A 14,097-nucleotide genomic window follows, 5' to 3' on the forward strand; every position below is an offset into this window, starting at 1 on the left:
AATGTATAGAATACCCTTGTAGTTCAGTACTTCCTTGGAGCGGAGAAACTACGCCATGTTCTTCACAGCCTTCAACATATCACCAATGACATTTCCAATGAGATTTCTCTGAGATTTCCAATGTTCAGTGCATAGTCATAAGTTTCAAAGATAAGATATTCTGTTGATAAATGGATAAAAGTATGCCATTGAATTTTCTATGAATCACTTTCTTGAAAATTTAAATGTATTAGTTAAGGCTTGATATTTTGCTTATAAATGTGACGGTAGTCGCTGAATATAGCTTTTTCAGGCTAAGCAAATGCTGTGTACACCATTTTCCAGGATTCATTAGAGCCATTTAATCAGCTGAATTTCAGCTTGTCACGAATAAGAACCGAAAGAACTGCGGATGCTGTAAATCAGGAACAAAAACAGAAATTGCTGGAAAAGATCAGCAGGTCTGGCATCTGTGAAGAGAAATCAGAGTTAACGTTACAGGTCCGATGACCTTTCCTCAGGATTTAGCTTGTAGCAATTGCCTTCACAAAAGATTAATAAACAAAGTAAGGGTTTGTGGAGTGGTGTGTAATACATTAGTCTATTTAGGGGACTGGTTAATGGCCAGGAATCAAAGAGCTGAATGGAGCATATTTAAGTTTGCAAGTTGTGGTGAGATGGAGTGCCACAAGGATTTTGCTGGGATTCAGCAGTTTCTGATTTATATGAATGATTTTGATGAAGAGAATGAGGGGAATATATGTAAGTTTGCTGATAACCAAAGCCAGGTGGTAATATATGTTGGCTGCTCACAGCGCCAGGGACCTGGGTTCGATTCCAGCCTTGGGCGACTGCCGGTATGGTGTTTGTACATTCTCCCCGTGTCTGCATAGATTTACTCTGGGTGCTCTGGTTTCCTGCCCACAGTCCAAAGATGTACAGGTTAGGTGGACTGGGCATTCTAAATTGCCTGTAGTGTCCAAGGATGTGCAGGCTAGGTGGATTTGCCACAGGAAATGCAGTGTTAACGGGATTTAGTGGGAGGTGTAGGTGTAGGTGAGATGTTTCTCAGAGGGTCAATGTGGACTTGATGGGCCAAGTGGCCTGCTTGCACACTGTAGGGATTCTATGTAAGCTGTGAAGAGCATGCAAAAAAATATGGACAGTTAATTGTAGCACATTGTATGAAGGTATTCACTTTGATAGTACAAATAGAGGAACAGAATAATGTTAAAACTTGAACTGTGGAATGTTGATGTCTATGGAGACTTTAGTCAATATAGATATGGATAATATAGCATCTTTATTGTATTGAAATGTTCAACAATGCTTCAACAGAGAATTATAAAGCAAACATGAAATCACATAAAGAGATATTGGGACAGATGACACAAAGCTTGCTCAAATAAATATATTCTGAGAGTGTCTTAAGGAGCAAAGTGGTGTAAAGAGATATGGAAAATGTATTTTACAGCTTGGGACCTGGACAACTGAGGAACAGACATCCATCTCAGAGTAATTAAAATTGAGGATGCACAAGAGGCAAGACTTAGAGGAATGCAGGGTTAGAGAAGAATGAAGCTGCGGAGAAATTTGAAAATATGAATGAGCATTTTCAAATGAAGACTGAGCTTAATTCACCAGAAGCCAGTGTAGACTAGTGGGCACAAAAGCGATCAGTGAACAGAAATTGGTGCACGTTCAGAGACGGGAAATGGAGTTTGCTTGATCATAGGTTCACTGAGGGTAGAATATAAGAGATCTTGGGGGATTGTCCTGGAATGCTGTAATCTAGAACTATCAAACACAATTGAGGACTTCAGCAGCTGGTGAGTTGAGGGAAGGATGAATTTGGGTGAATTTACAGAGGTAAAAACAGGCTGCCTTAGCATGAAGATAATTTTGAAAGCTGATTGCGGGATCAGATGTGACATCAAGGTTGTGAGCAGACTTAGAATGCTGTCAGAAGAAGAAGTCTGCAGCTAGTGGGGAGGACATGTGGAATGGCAAGAGGGTGAAATATAAGAAACAGCATACCTACATGAGATAAAACATCCTTAATCAATGTAACTGTGCTGCTGTACCCTGCTTTAGCAATAACTAATACAATAATAATCGACATGATTTGCTCCAGCAGTGGTTGGAATATGCGATGTACCTTTCCCTGTCTGATTAGGTCCTGATCCTTCCAGTTGTGTACTACCTTGTCCTATAAGAGAGAGAGAAGTGCATTTGTGAGTATGGTGCATATAGATTAATCATGTAATCTGATATCCATGACTGTTTCTTTCAATTTTTGCAGGTACAAGTAAAGAGGCTAAATTGGGAAGCCCTGAGAACAATTGCAAATGCAGTATTTGGCTAGTAGAATTGAACTCTGATCCAAATGGATCAGAAATCTTTATTTAGGTCTCAAGTTAGAATGCTATCCTTACTGTCATCCCATCATCCTAATCTAAGTTTGGGCGGCACGGTGGCTCAGTGGTTAGCACTGTTACCTCACAGAGCCAGGGAACTTGCTTTGATTCCACCCCTGGACGACTGTCTGTGTGGAGTTCGCACATACTCCCAATGTCTCCGTGGGTTTCCTTCCATAGACCAAATATGGGCAGGTTAAATGGATTGGCCACGCTAAATTGCCCATAGTGTTCAGGGATATGTAGATTATGTGGGTTATAGGGGGATGGGACTGAATGGGATGCTCCAAGGGTCGATGTGGACGTGTTAGGCTGAAGGGCCTCCTTCCACAGTGTAGGAATTCTATAATCTATGATAAGCTTATGGTGAGCAAAGGAAATCAGCCAAAGCTCCTATTCTGAGATAACAAGGTGTAGAGCTGTATGAACACAGCAGGCCAATCAGAGGTGCTGGAAAGCTAATGTTTCAGCCTAGACCTCAGATTCCCCAGCATCTGCAGTTCCTGCTATTTCTAAGGCTCCTATTCTGTCTTGTTACCTGATAATCTTCACCAGAAATTACAGCAAATTTTATTTTAACTGGCACCTTATGAACTGGTACTCTCAATAAGCTGGCAAAAACTATGTACCTCAAATACCACAAAGCTTATTTCAATATTCTGTGAAACTATTATCATTTTTAACTTATTTACTTCAGTGTAAATATGTTTGTTGTTCACGTGGCCACATGAAATATCAAAGGTTCATTCAATTTTGAGTCGATTTCCCGTCAATGACCCTAATCCACCGCGATGTCTTAGTAGCAAGTTGAGAGCACAAGTGAGAAGGCTCTCTCCCAATAAGTTTTACTTGAGGCAAACTTGATTATTAAGTGATTTATGCTCTAAATAAAGTATAACAGTGATGAATATACCCCTTGCGTTATGCCTCTATGTCTGTTTTTACATTGCTTACCTGGACCTCATGATTATTCAGAATATTTGACCAACCAGCACACTTCTGGTCCCAGAGTTGCCAGTTCATGAAAGGTTTGCTGTATGTGTGTCTGGGCTTTGTATCAGGGTGTGAAGTACTTGAAGAAATAGGCATATGGCACCTGTGCCAATATTTTCAGTTTAGTTGTGCCCACAAGTGGGGCCCAGCGGACTTTTTGGAGTGGGCACTGTCTGGAGCTTACTTATGCCTAACGCACACCCACAATGTGCATGAGGTGCATTTTGGGCAATTGTTCTCAAAGGAGCCTTTCCTAAAGATTGAAATTATTTATCAACATTGTAATGAAAGGCTCAGTTGTTGTTTAGGTTTCCTGATATTAACACCAGTTTACATGTGCAATGGCTGACTAGGATTACTAGAATGTTGCTGGATGTGGAAATATTGATCTAGAGATGGAGGAAGACGAATAATCGGCTTTGTTGTGGCAGTTGTTGAAACGTTATGTCCATCTTTGTTGACAACATTTTGGTTTGGATTCTTTTGCTGGTTTGAAGCTTTTGAATCACGGGTTATAAAGAACAAAGAACAAAGAAACCTACAGCACAGGAACAGGCCCTTAGGCCCTCCAAGCCTGTGCTGATCAAGATCCTCTGTCTAACCTGTCATCTATTTTCTAACGGTCTGTGTCCATTTGCTCCCTGCCCATCCATGTACCTGTCCAAATATATCTTAAAAGATGCTAATGTGACTGTGTCTACCACCTCCGCTGGCAACGCGTTCCAGGCACCCACCACCCTCTGTGTAAAGAATTTTCCACGCATATCTCCCTTAAACTTTCCTCCTCTCACTTTGAACTCATGACCCCTAGTAATTGAGTCCCCCACTCTGGGAAAAAGCTTTTTGCTATCCACCCTGTCTATACCCCTCATGATTTTGTAGACCTCAATCAGGCCCCCCCTCAATCTCCATCTTTCTAATGAAAATAATCCTAATCTACTCAACCTCTCTTCATAGCTAGCACCCTCCATACCAGGCAACATCCTGGTAAACCTCCTCTGCACCCTCTCCAAAGCATCCACATCCTTTTGGTAATGTGGTGACCAGAACTGCACACAGTGGCCGAACCAAAGTCCTATACAACTCTCTGATGAAGGGTGTAGGCCTGAAACGTCAGCTTTTGTGCTCCTGAGATGCTGCTGGGCCTGCTGTGTTCATCCAGCCTCACATTTTATTATCTTGGATTCTCCAGCATCTGCAGTTCCCATTATCACTCCTATACAACTGCAACATGACCTGCCAACTCTCGTACTCAATATCCCGCCCAATGAAGGAAAGCATGCCATATGCCTTTTTGACCACCCTATTGACCTGCGTTGTCACCTTCAGGGAACAATGGACCTGAACACCCAGATCTCTCTGTTCATCAATTTTCCCCAGGACTTTTCCACTTACTGTATAGCTCACCCTTGAATTTGATCTTCCAAAATGCATCACCTCGCATTTGCCTGGATTGAACTCCATCTGCCATTTATCTGCCCAACTCTCCAGTCTCTCTATATTCTGCTGTAATATCTGACAGTCCCCTTCACTATCAGCTACTCCACCAATCTTACTGTCATTCAAACAGCTCCTTTATGTTCTGAGAAGCTTAAATTCAACGGGAATCCCACAGAAGCAGAAGAGAAAAAGCATGAGAAGAAACTGAAATTATATTTTAGGTTACTTTTTCATGCATTTGAGGTAAGTAGGAGCAGTTGCAGTTTTGAGAAAACAAAAGAGTGACAAAGAAAGGGTTAATTTAAAGAGAAAAATCATAGAAGAACTGTATCATCACTTGAATAAGGGGACAACACTCAAATTATGTGTTCTAAATGCTCCCCTCCCCCAAATTTCTGTAAGAGTTTGGAAGAACCCAGAGAAATACCTTTAAAATAATTGTTTATGTTATCCTCAGGAGTTCCAATGATTTCCTGTCAAGTTTACAGTTGTACACTGGCTTTAACAAAGCAGACTGTTGCAAGGCACTTCACAGGAGTGCTTACTAGTGATACTTAATAACAGGTTGCATAAGGAGATCCAGGGATGATGACTCCAAACTGAGTCAGCGAAGTAGATTGTAAGGACTGCCTGGAATGGAGGAGAGAATTAGAGAGATGGAGGGTTTTCTAGAGGTTAGTCTGGTGCTTCAGACCTCGGCACCTGATAGCGTGGTCACCAGCTGTGGAGAATAAATTGCAGATGTGTAAATATGAGCACACAGATCTCAAATAATACCACCTCTCAAGGAGGTTACAGTTCTTCCAATGACAAGATTGGAACACGACAGGAAAATTGTTCACAGAAGAAACACAGATGCTGATCAGTGTCAAATTGTCTTTAGTTATTCAATAATTGCAGTCTCAGACGATTGGGCCCATTTTTCTTCTGGAAATTTATGAAAAATTGTGCTCTGTTCAGTCAGAGCTATCTTATCTTGCACTTTAAGTGGTACAGGGATCTTGGAATAAATTGTAGAGCAGACCATTTAACAGTTGTAATGTTTGGTTTGTTGGGAAAATGCCTTTTTTCTTACAGTCTATTTATTATGTAATTATAATGTCAAAAATCCAATTATGTTGCATCAATAGAAAATTAAATTTTTTTTTCCCACATTTTAATTCAATCCCTCTGCATAATGTTGATGTTATAACTTAATTCACCAAGAATCACCTGTGTAAAATCTGTTTTGCATGTTAGCTTTTCTCGTGAGGGTCCTCATGAGAATACTAAAGCATTAATGTTTCAAAAGTCAGATATTTAAAAATATTCTTACAACTTATAGTGCCTGCCAAAAATAGATCAAGCATTTTATAAACCCTGCACTGTTCTCTTGACTCTACTTCCCTGTCATGTAGCCAATCACTAACAGCAAAATGAAGGCCAAAATTCACTTAAGTGGCACAAAGGAAAGGACATGAGGTGTTGGCAGCACACCATGAATTATTAATGCATATATATCTTTCATTTATCTTCACAATGAATGGTCATTAATAAATTATTCATTTAACACAACGTGGAAAGTTATTGAGCAGTAGTCTGCCAGACGCACCAGTGCTGATCTTAAGATTTGACTGTGATAGGAGTTGTTACACCCAGGCTCATGCCTGTGTCCAATGAGATGGCATCCCTCTCAGAGGAAAGTTGCAACCCTGATTTCCTGATTTCCAATCTGTTCACTTAATTGGATGGAAAATCAAAATATGTTGGTCTACACCTTGCTATGAGAGGCTACTGATCACTCAGACACAATGATCAGGAAATCCATCGAGTACCTGCTATTTACAAGAATTTAATGCAACTTTCTTTAATAGAAGGATTTCCCTCTGTGAGTCACAGCCTACAATGTAAGAACAAAGGCCCAGGATGCAGGTAATCCGCACGTTGGAAAATACTGTATGGGTCAGCCTATGATTCTACTGGTCATTAAATTCTTATCCTAGTTTTCAAATCCTTCTGCAGCTTTTAGATTAGATTAGATTCCCTACAGTGTGGAAACAGGCCCTTCGGCCCAACAAGTCCACACCACCCCTTGAAGCATCCCACCCAGACCCATCCCCCTATAACCCACACACCCCTGAACACTACAGGCAATTTAGCATGGCCAATCCACCTAGCCTGCACAACTTTGGACTGTGGGAGGAAACTGGAGCACCCGGAGGAAACCCACGCAGACATGGGGAGAACGTGCAAACTCCACACAGACAGTTACCCGAGGCAGGAATCAAACCTGCGTCCCTAGTGCTGTGAGGCTGCAGTGCTAACCACTGAGCCACCGTGCCGCCCTTTAGTCCTTCCATAATCTCTTCCAACTCTAAAGCCCACTGTGCTCTTTGTACTCCTCCAACTCAGGCTTCTTGTACATTCCTGATTAGTTTTAGTCCTACAATGATAATGGGAACTGCAGATGCTGGAGAATTCCAAGATAATAAAATGTGAGGCTGGATGAACACAGCAGGCCAAGCAGCATCTCAGGAGCACAAAAGCTGACGTTTCGGGCCTAGACCCTTCATCAGAGACCTCTCTGATGAAGGGTCTAGGCCCGAAATGTCAGCTTTTGTGCTCCTGAGATGCTGCTTGGCCTGCTGTGTTCATCCAGCCTCGCATTTTACTATCTTAGTCCTACAATGATGGCTTTGCTTTCTATTGGGCAAGCCTCAAACTCTGGAAGTTCCTTCCAAAACCTCTCACTATCAACATTTTACTCCTCCTTTAAGATTCTTTTTCAAGCTTAACGCTTTGATTAAGTCTTTGGTCATCTGATCTTGTGATTAGATATTGGCATTAGATATCATTTGGCTCTTCTACTATGAAAGTCTTTGAGGTCTTTTAGTCTATTAAAGATGCTTAATCAGAATAAGTTGTTGTTTTATTATGCAAGCGTTTTCAAAGTGGTGCTCTCTGTGTCAGGAAGCCCAGTGTGTCTTTTGGGATTGCTGGATATAGTGAGTGGAGGGCGCTATGCAAATACAGCAATCAACCAGATTTTAAAGCATCTCATCAGGCTCTGCTTTGTTGTTTCACTTTCTATTGGTCCAAAGTAGCTGAATGCATCATTCTACACTATCCATTAGTTATAGCACATTGAAGGAGCAGTATTTTTCAACAAATACTTCAGTACTCAACCCAGAAAGATCTCCTGTAAATCTGTAAACAGGTTAATAGATAAATAAACCATGTGGAATAACAGTTCAGGTCCCAACGGTCCAAGTTCAGTCTGAGTCAGTGTGAACTTGAATGCTTTCTCCCAGGGAAGAACTTGAAGTTCCACAACTGTTCTCATTGTGACTGTGCTTTGGATGTTAGAGAAAAATCAGCAATGATTCGCAGTAGAGGCTGCTTTTGAATGTTTGCTGCTTGAAAATGGGTTATCAGGTGAGGGCAGGATCAGATATCTGTATGGTTCATTCCTGTGGTGGTGCTCAGTGCCCAGTTTTACACATGTCAAATTAAAGCAGTCATCAGCAAAAGAAATAAGCTTACTGGTACATTCTATGAAATCTGCCCTGCTGTTGGTGTGGCATATGCAGTGTTATTTCCAGCTGAACTCACTGAGATTCCTTGAGTGGGTTCATTGTCACTCACTCTTAGTTGTCTTAAGTTACAGATAAAGGATGATCACACAAAGTCTTCTGCAGAAGAAATGCTTTTCTTGACAAACAGAAGAGGTTTCCCACACAGTACTTCATAGCATGTCACATTACATCTGAGCAACATGACAGTCCCCTGTAAGACCTCTTACTATGAGCACATACCAACAGCTACTATTACCAAAGTAGTACACACAACTGAGGTCGGCAAAGTCCTTTCATTGATGGGTGCTGCTTAATTTGAGGTACCAATGAACCCTTCAGGAACTATCTTCCTTATACAGCATTGGTAATCAACTGAAACCTTGTTTGACCCTACAGTTAAACAGCAAGTGAGAGAAAATAGTGCACAGTGGTAATGGAGTGTGATGGCCGAATCAAAGACAATTGGCTGTCCATGTAAATTTCTTTCCTTAATATTTGTCATTAAGAGCAGTCCATGGCCACTCAGCTGCCTTATATTCATGTGGGTTAGGTTCACATGCTTTCGGCATATTGGTAGTGTTCCTACCTCTGAGCCAGGTTACCCGTGTTCGAGTCCCATCTGCTTTAGAGCTGTGTGATAACATCGCTGAACAGATTACTTAGAAAATATCCACATGCTTCTGGATTCTTATATGTGTGTTCATCTTTGTTTATTCTTTCATCAGATGTGAGTATCTCTAGCACAGCACACATTTTATTGCCCATTCTTAATTTCTCTTGAGAAGATACAGTTGAGCTGCCAGTTGGAATTAATGTAGCCTTTGACAGTTGATACATCTGCAATGATGTCACGGCAGTAATGAGGTCTCGTGCCAAGTGGCCCTGCAGAATCCAAACTGAACATGCTATTACTGCATAAGTGCTACTCAATAGCATTAACAAAGGTATCTTCCATCACTTCGTTGATGACCAAGAGTAGACTGATGGTCTGATGAATTTGCCAGACTGTATCTTTCCGGCTTTATTTTGATTGACATTCCCTGGACAATATTTCATGCTGCTGGATAAATACCAGATTTGTCGCAAAACAGCTAGTGCTTGGCTTGGATGTGGCAGCATAAGTACATTTTGAAAGAAAGTTGTGAGAGCCCATAACCTTTGCTCTATCCCAGTGTCTTCAGCCACTTCTTAATATCATGCGGAGTGAGTTCAATTGGCTAAATATTGGCAATTATAATGTTGTGATCCCTGGGAGGATGAATCATCCACTCAGCATTTCTGGCTGAAGATGATTGTACAGGCATGACCTTGTCTTTTGCACTGATGTGTTCGGCTCCCCCATAATTGAGGGCAGAGATATTTTTGGAGCGTCCTCCCAGTTGTTTAACTGTTCACTCACCCATGATTGGATGGAATAGGTCTGCAGACTTTTGATCTGATCCCTTCATTGTGCGATCACTTTGCGTTATTTATTGAGGTTGCTTGATCACTTGTTAGCACCTTGTAGTCCTGTGTTGTAATTTCACCATGTTGTCAATATGTTGTTAGTGCCCTGTAGTGCTGTGCTTAGCATGCTCCCCTGCATTCCTCATTGAATGAGCATTAATACCCCATCTGACAGGTAATGGTAGCATGTAGGTTATTGCCAGGCTATGAGACTATGTTTGAATACATTTCTACCACTGCTGCAGATTCATCGCACCTCAGAGGTGTCCACTTTTGAGCTGCTATATCTTTTCAATTCTAACCCTCCTAACACAGAGGTATTACCATATAAGATGATGAACAGTTTCTTGTGTCAAAAAAGGGTTTTTCTCCATGAGGACTGTTGGTGACTGTCAAATCATAGAATCCCTCCAGTGTTGAAAGAGACTATTCAACACTCCAGAGAGCACCCTACTCACACCCTTGTCTTGGACAGTTGCATTTATGGGGGGAGGTGATAGTCTAGTAATATTATCGCAGGACTATTAATCCAGAGACTCAGATAACATTTTGGCGATACGGGGTCAAATCCTGCCGCGGCAGATGGTGGGATTTGAATTCAATAATTATCTGGAATTAAGAATCTATTGATGACCGTGAATCCATTGTTGATTGTTGGGGGGGAAAAATCCATCCGGCTCACTAATTTCCTTTCGGGAAGGAAACTGCTATCCTTACCTGATCTGGCTTGTATGTAGCTCTAGACCCATAACAACATGGTTGACTCTTAACTGCCCTGTGGGCAATTAGGGATGGACAATAAATGCTGCCTAGTCAGTGACACCCTCATCCTATGAATGAATAAAGAAATGTATGACAGCTAAATTAGTGAGGGCAATGTCACATGAAGCTTTCCCTCAGAAATAATAGGGACTGCAGCTGCTGGAGAATCCGAGATAACAAGGTGTAGAGCTGGATGAACACAGCAGGCCAAGCAGCATCACAGGAGCAGGAAGGCTGATGTTTTGGGCCTAGACCTAGGCCCGAAACACTAGCCTTCCTCCTCCTATGATGCTGCTTGGCCCGCTGTGTTCATCCAGCCGTACACCTTGTTATCTATGAAGCTTTCCGTCTTCTTGTTTTCCTCTTCATCTACCACAGGCACAATCTCACAGCTATGTCCTTAGGCTGTCAGGCCAGTGTGATTGTGTCAAGCAGATGTTTGATCAATCTGTTGGACAGTTTTTCCAATTTTGGAAGAATTCCTGGACACTTGTGACGTGAAGTTTATGGGGTCAACTATAAGACCATAAGACCAAAAGACGTAGGAGTGGAGGTAAGGCCATTCAGCCCATCGAATCCACGCCGCCAGTTAATCATGGCTGATGGGCATTTCAACTCCACTTCCCCGCACTCTCCCAGAAGCCCTTGATTCCTTGTGAGATCAAGAATTTATCGATCTCGGCCTTGAAGACATTTAACGTCCCGGCCTTCACTGCGCTCCGTGGCAATGAATTCCACAGGCCCACCACTCTCTGGCTGAAGATTGGTTAAGTAGTTCAGTTATAATTTTTTCATCTGTAATGATGAGCTTGATTTGATACTATTGAGTTACCAGCCATTTCAGAGTGCAATTAAGAGTCAATCACAATGTTGTGGGGCTGGAATCATTTAAGAGCAAAGATGGCAACTATCTCCCTGAAGAATAATTGTAAACCTGAAGAGCCTTTGTCTTAATCTGATAATGATAAATGAGATTGATTTTTAATTTCAGATTTATTGTTAAAATTTAGCCTTCTCTTGCACCCATGGTAGGATTTGAACTTGTTGCTGCTAAGTGCGAATTGGGGTTTTTGGATTACTAGTCCAGTAGTAAGCACTATTCCACATTCCCTATCACACCCCATAGTTACTGATTGTGCAGTATTTGCATGAGTCAAAATAAGTGCCATTTCTGAATGAAAATCTTTAATCTTTAAAGGGATGTAATTTTCTGTTTTCCACATGATAGGAAATTATACATAGCTGCACACTCCTAATAAATATGAATGGGCATTGAGTCTGAAGAAATGGACTGCAGGTTGAAACACATCACTGATCTGAAGTCATGATTTTTATACATGACTGTCACCCAAAGTGCTCTTGTAAGGTGATGTGCCTTTTTAGCCATGTTGAATGTTAGAATCCTGGTGATATATGGTACCTCAATGCTGTTTTCCATCCTCTTTACAATATTGCATTGTGTACAAAAGTACCTTCTGATTCCAATAAAAATGTATATCATTATATACATCATTAAATATTTTAGAAGTGCTATCCCACAGCTTCTAGCCAGTCCTAAACTTTGGTCAATCTATTCACGAACTGCCTTAATATCTCCTTCTAAGATTCAGAGACATTACTGACTCTCAAAATTTTGCTACTGTGAAGCAGCTGGAGACATTTTACTAAGTTGTGTTCGTTAGAGATGTAAGTTAACGTTAACTAGTTTCCAAGTATTTATTATTGCTTACATTAACTATTTGAAATTTGAATCAGATAGAGGCTTGAACTTTCTTTCAGGAATCCATGATTCCAGTGATAAACCACTCCAATACTTCTGTTAAGTTCCAGCATGCTACTCATCTTGGATATTTATTGTGTGGTATAAAAACAAACTATCTAAAGCCTTTGATTACTTCAACTTACAGTAGACACCAAGTTCCCAGTACTGTGCTGTGAAGATATAGTTTGAAACTTCTCACTTTCACCATTGCTGGATGACTGATGAGAGCTCGGAGAATGCATAATGTTTAGTTCAATAGCTTTGCTGTCAAAATGGCAAGATGACTGAAACTGTGCATTTTAACTCAATGGAAAGCTTGAACCTTTGGTCTGCCTTCTCTTACACAAAATATCAAATAGCTGAAACACAGGCGTTCTTCTGAAGAAGGAGCAGAATGGAACAGGATTCAGTGGCATGGAGATGAATGAAGAATGGAGTATAATTATAGGACCATTGCGTGATTTATAACTAAGTGGCATTTCATTCCTCACCATGATTGGTACCTTCAGTTCTGAGTATTTTTGATATGGTGAAGTAAATATGATAACGCTAATCTCATGATTTATGTAAGCTCTGTTTTTCAGATACACACTGTGGGCCTTCAGAATCCACACTCTGATATTCGATTGTGTCTAATTTGGATATGGCAGTAAAGGGTACACTGAAAGCAATCTTTGATAAATATATGCAGGACATCAAATAAAGCCCCTGTCACATTACAGTTGTTGATCTCAGTGTGATATACACCTCCCTATGCTATGTTACACTAAAGATTCGATGTCATGTGAGTTCCAGTTGTCTAGAGGCCAACTTACTAGTGGGTAAACTGGTTTAATACTCAGGGTTAGTAAAGAGTTGACCACATACTTGTCTTTTTGTTTCATTTTAGTAAAGCTCTATAAATTGGTTTCCTTTTTAGTTTGCACTGCTTCTATTAAATTGAATCTAGACATCACTGATTCTATTTGAAGATGACTTGGAATTTGAATTATCAGAGGATATGTTGTGCAATAAACAGATTATTTTGCTAGCACTGTAATTGCCATACTAGTGAAGAGCCTGATATTATATATCATGCTCCATTTATTCAGTGCATTATGGTCTCAGCTGATGGCAATGCTGGACAAATCAAATCCCAGAATGTAACCTGCCTTGATCGATAATAACTTTAATTTTTGGAGTTTGTTACGATGGTAGCTTGTTACTGAACAGATTCACACAAGGCTGCCAATGTTCTTTAACACAACAATGCACATGTATTAGGCAAAAGAAATAAAATAAAATAGTTCAGAAAGATCTTAAGTTAAACAGCAAAACAAAGTTGTAGCCTGGTTCCCAGCAATAGCGTTTATAGATATTCAATCTCAAAGATATCTCATTCCTATTTCAATGCTTTAATTTCTTACTTAACTGAACCTTTACCATTCTCTTTTTTCGCTGCTGAAACAGTGGTAGGACTTCTTTCCAGTCCTTCTGGCTTAAACTTCTTTTCAGTTGTGACAATTTGAAAAATTCTATAGGAATTCCCACAGCTTGGCCACTTCACAAACTAAAACTTTTCCGTCTGAGTAACTTCTCCTGAAATGAAAGCTTGATATTCCACAACTGAAGTGAAATTAAACTCGTAGCTCCTGGCCCATTTTCTATGTCTGTTATAAACTCAGCAGTATAGACATTTCATCAAACAGGTATTTTACAAGGTACTCAATTGAATTAGATGCTTCCCTGTATATTTTATAGCTGG

At 40.6% G+C, this 14,097-nt stretch overlaps 1 protein-coding gene across 3 annotated transcripts in view; it reads left to right on the plus strand.

Moving 5' to 3' along the window:
* LOC125461393 (solute carrier family 12 member 5-like) overlaps positions 1-14,097 on the plus strand; it is a 987,635-nt gene that overhangs the window by 227,504 nt on the left and 746,034 nt on the right. The gene's annotated exons all lie outside the window — the stretch shown is intronic.

Source organism: Stegostoma tigrinum, chromosome 19, assembly GCF_030684315.1.
Source record: "Stegostoma tigrinum isolate sSteTig4 chromosome 19, sSteTig4.hap1, whole genome shotgun sequence".
In the NCBI taxonomy this organism is placed as follows: Eukaryota; Metazoa; Chordata; class Chondrichthyes; order Orectolobiformes; family Stegostomatidae; genus Stegostoma; species Stegostoma tigrinum.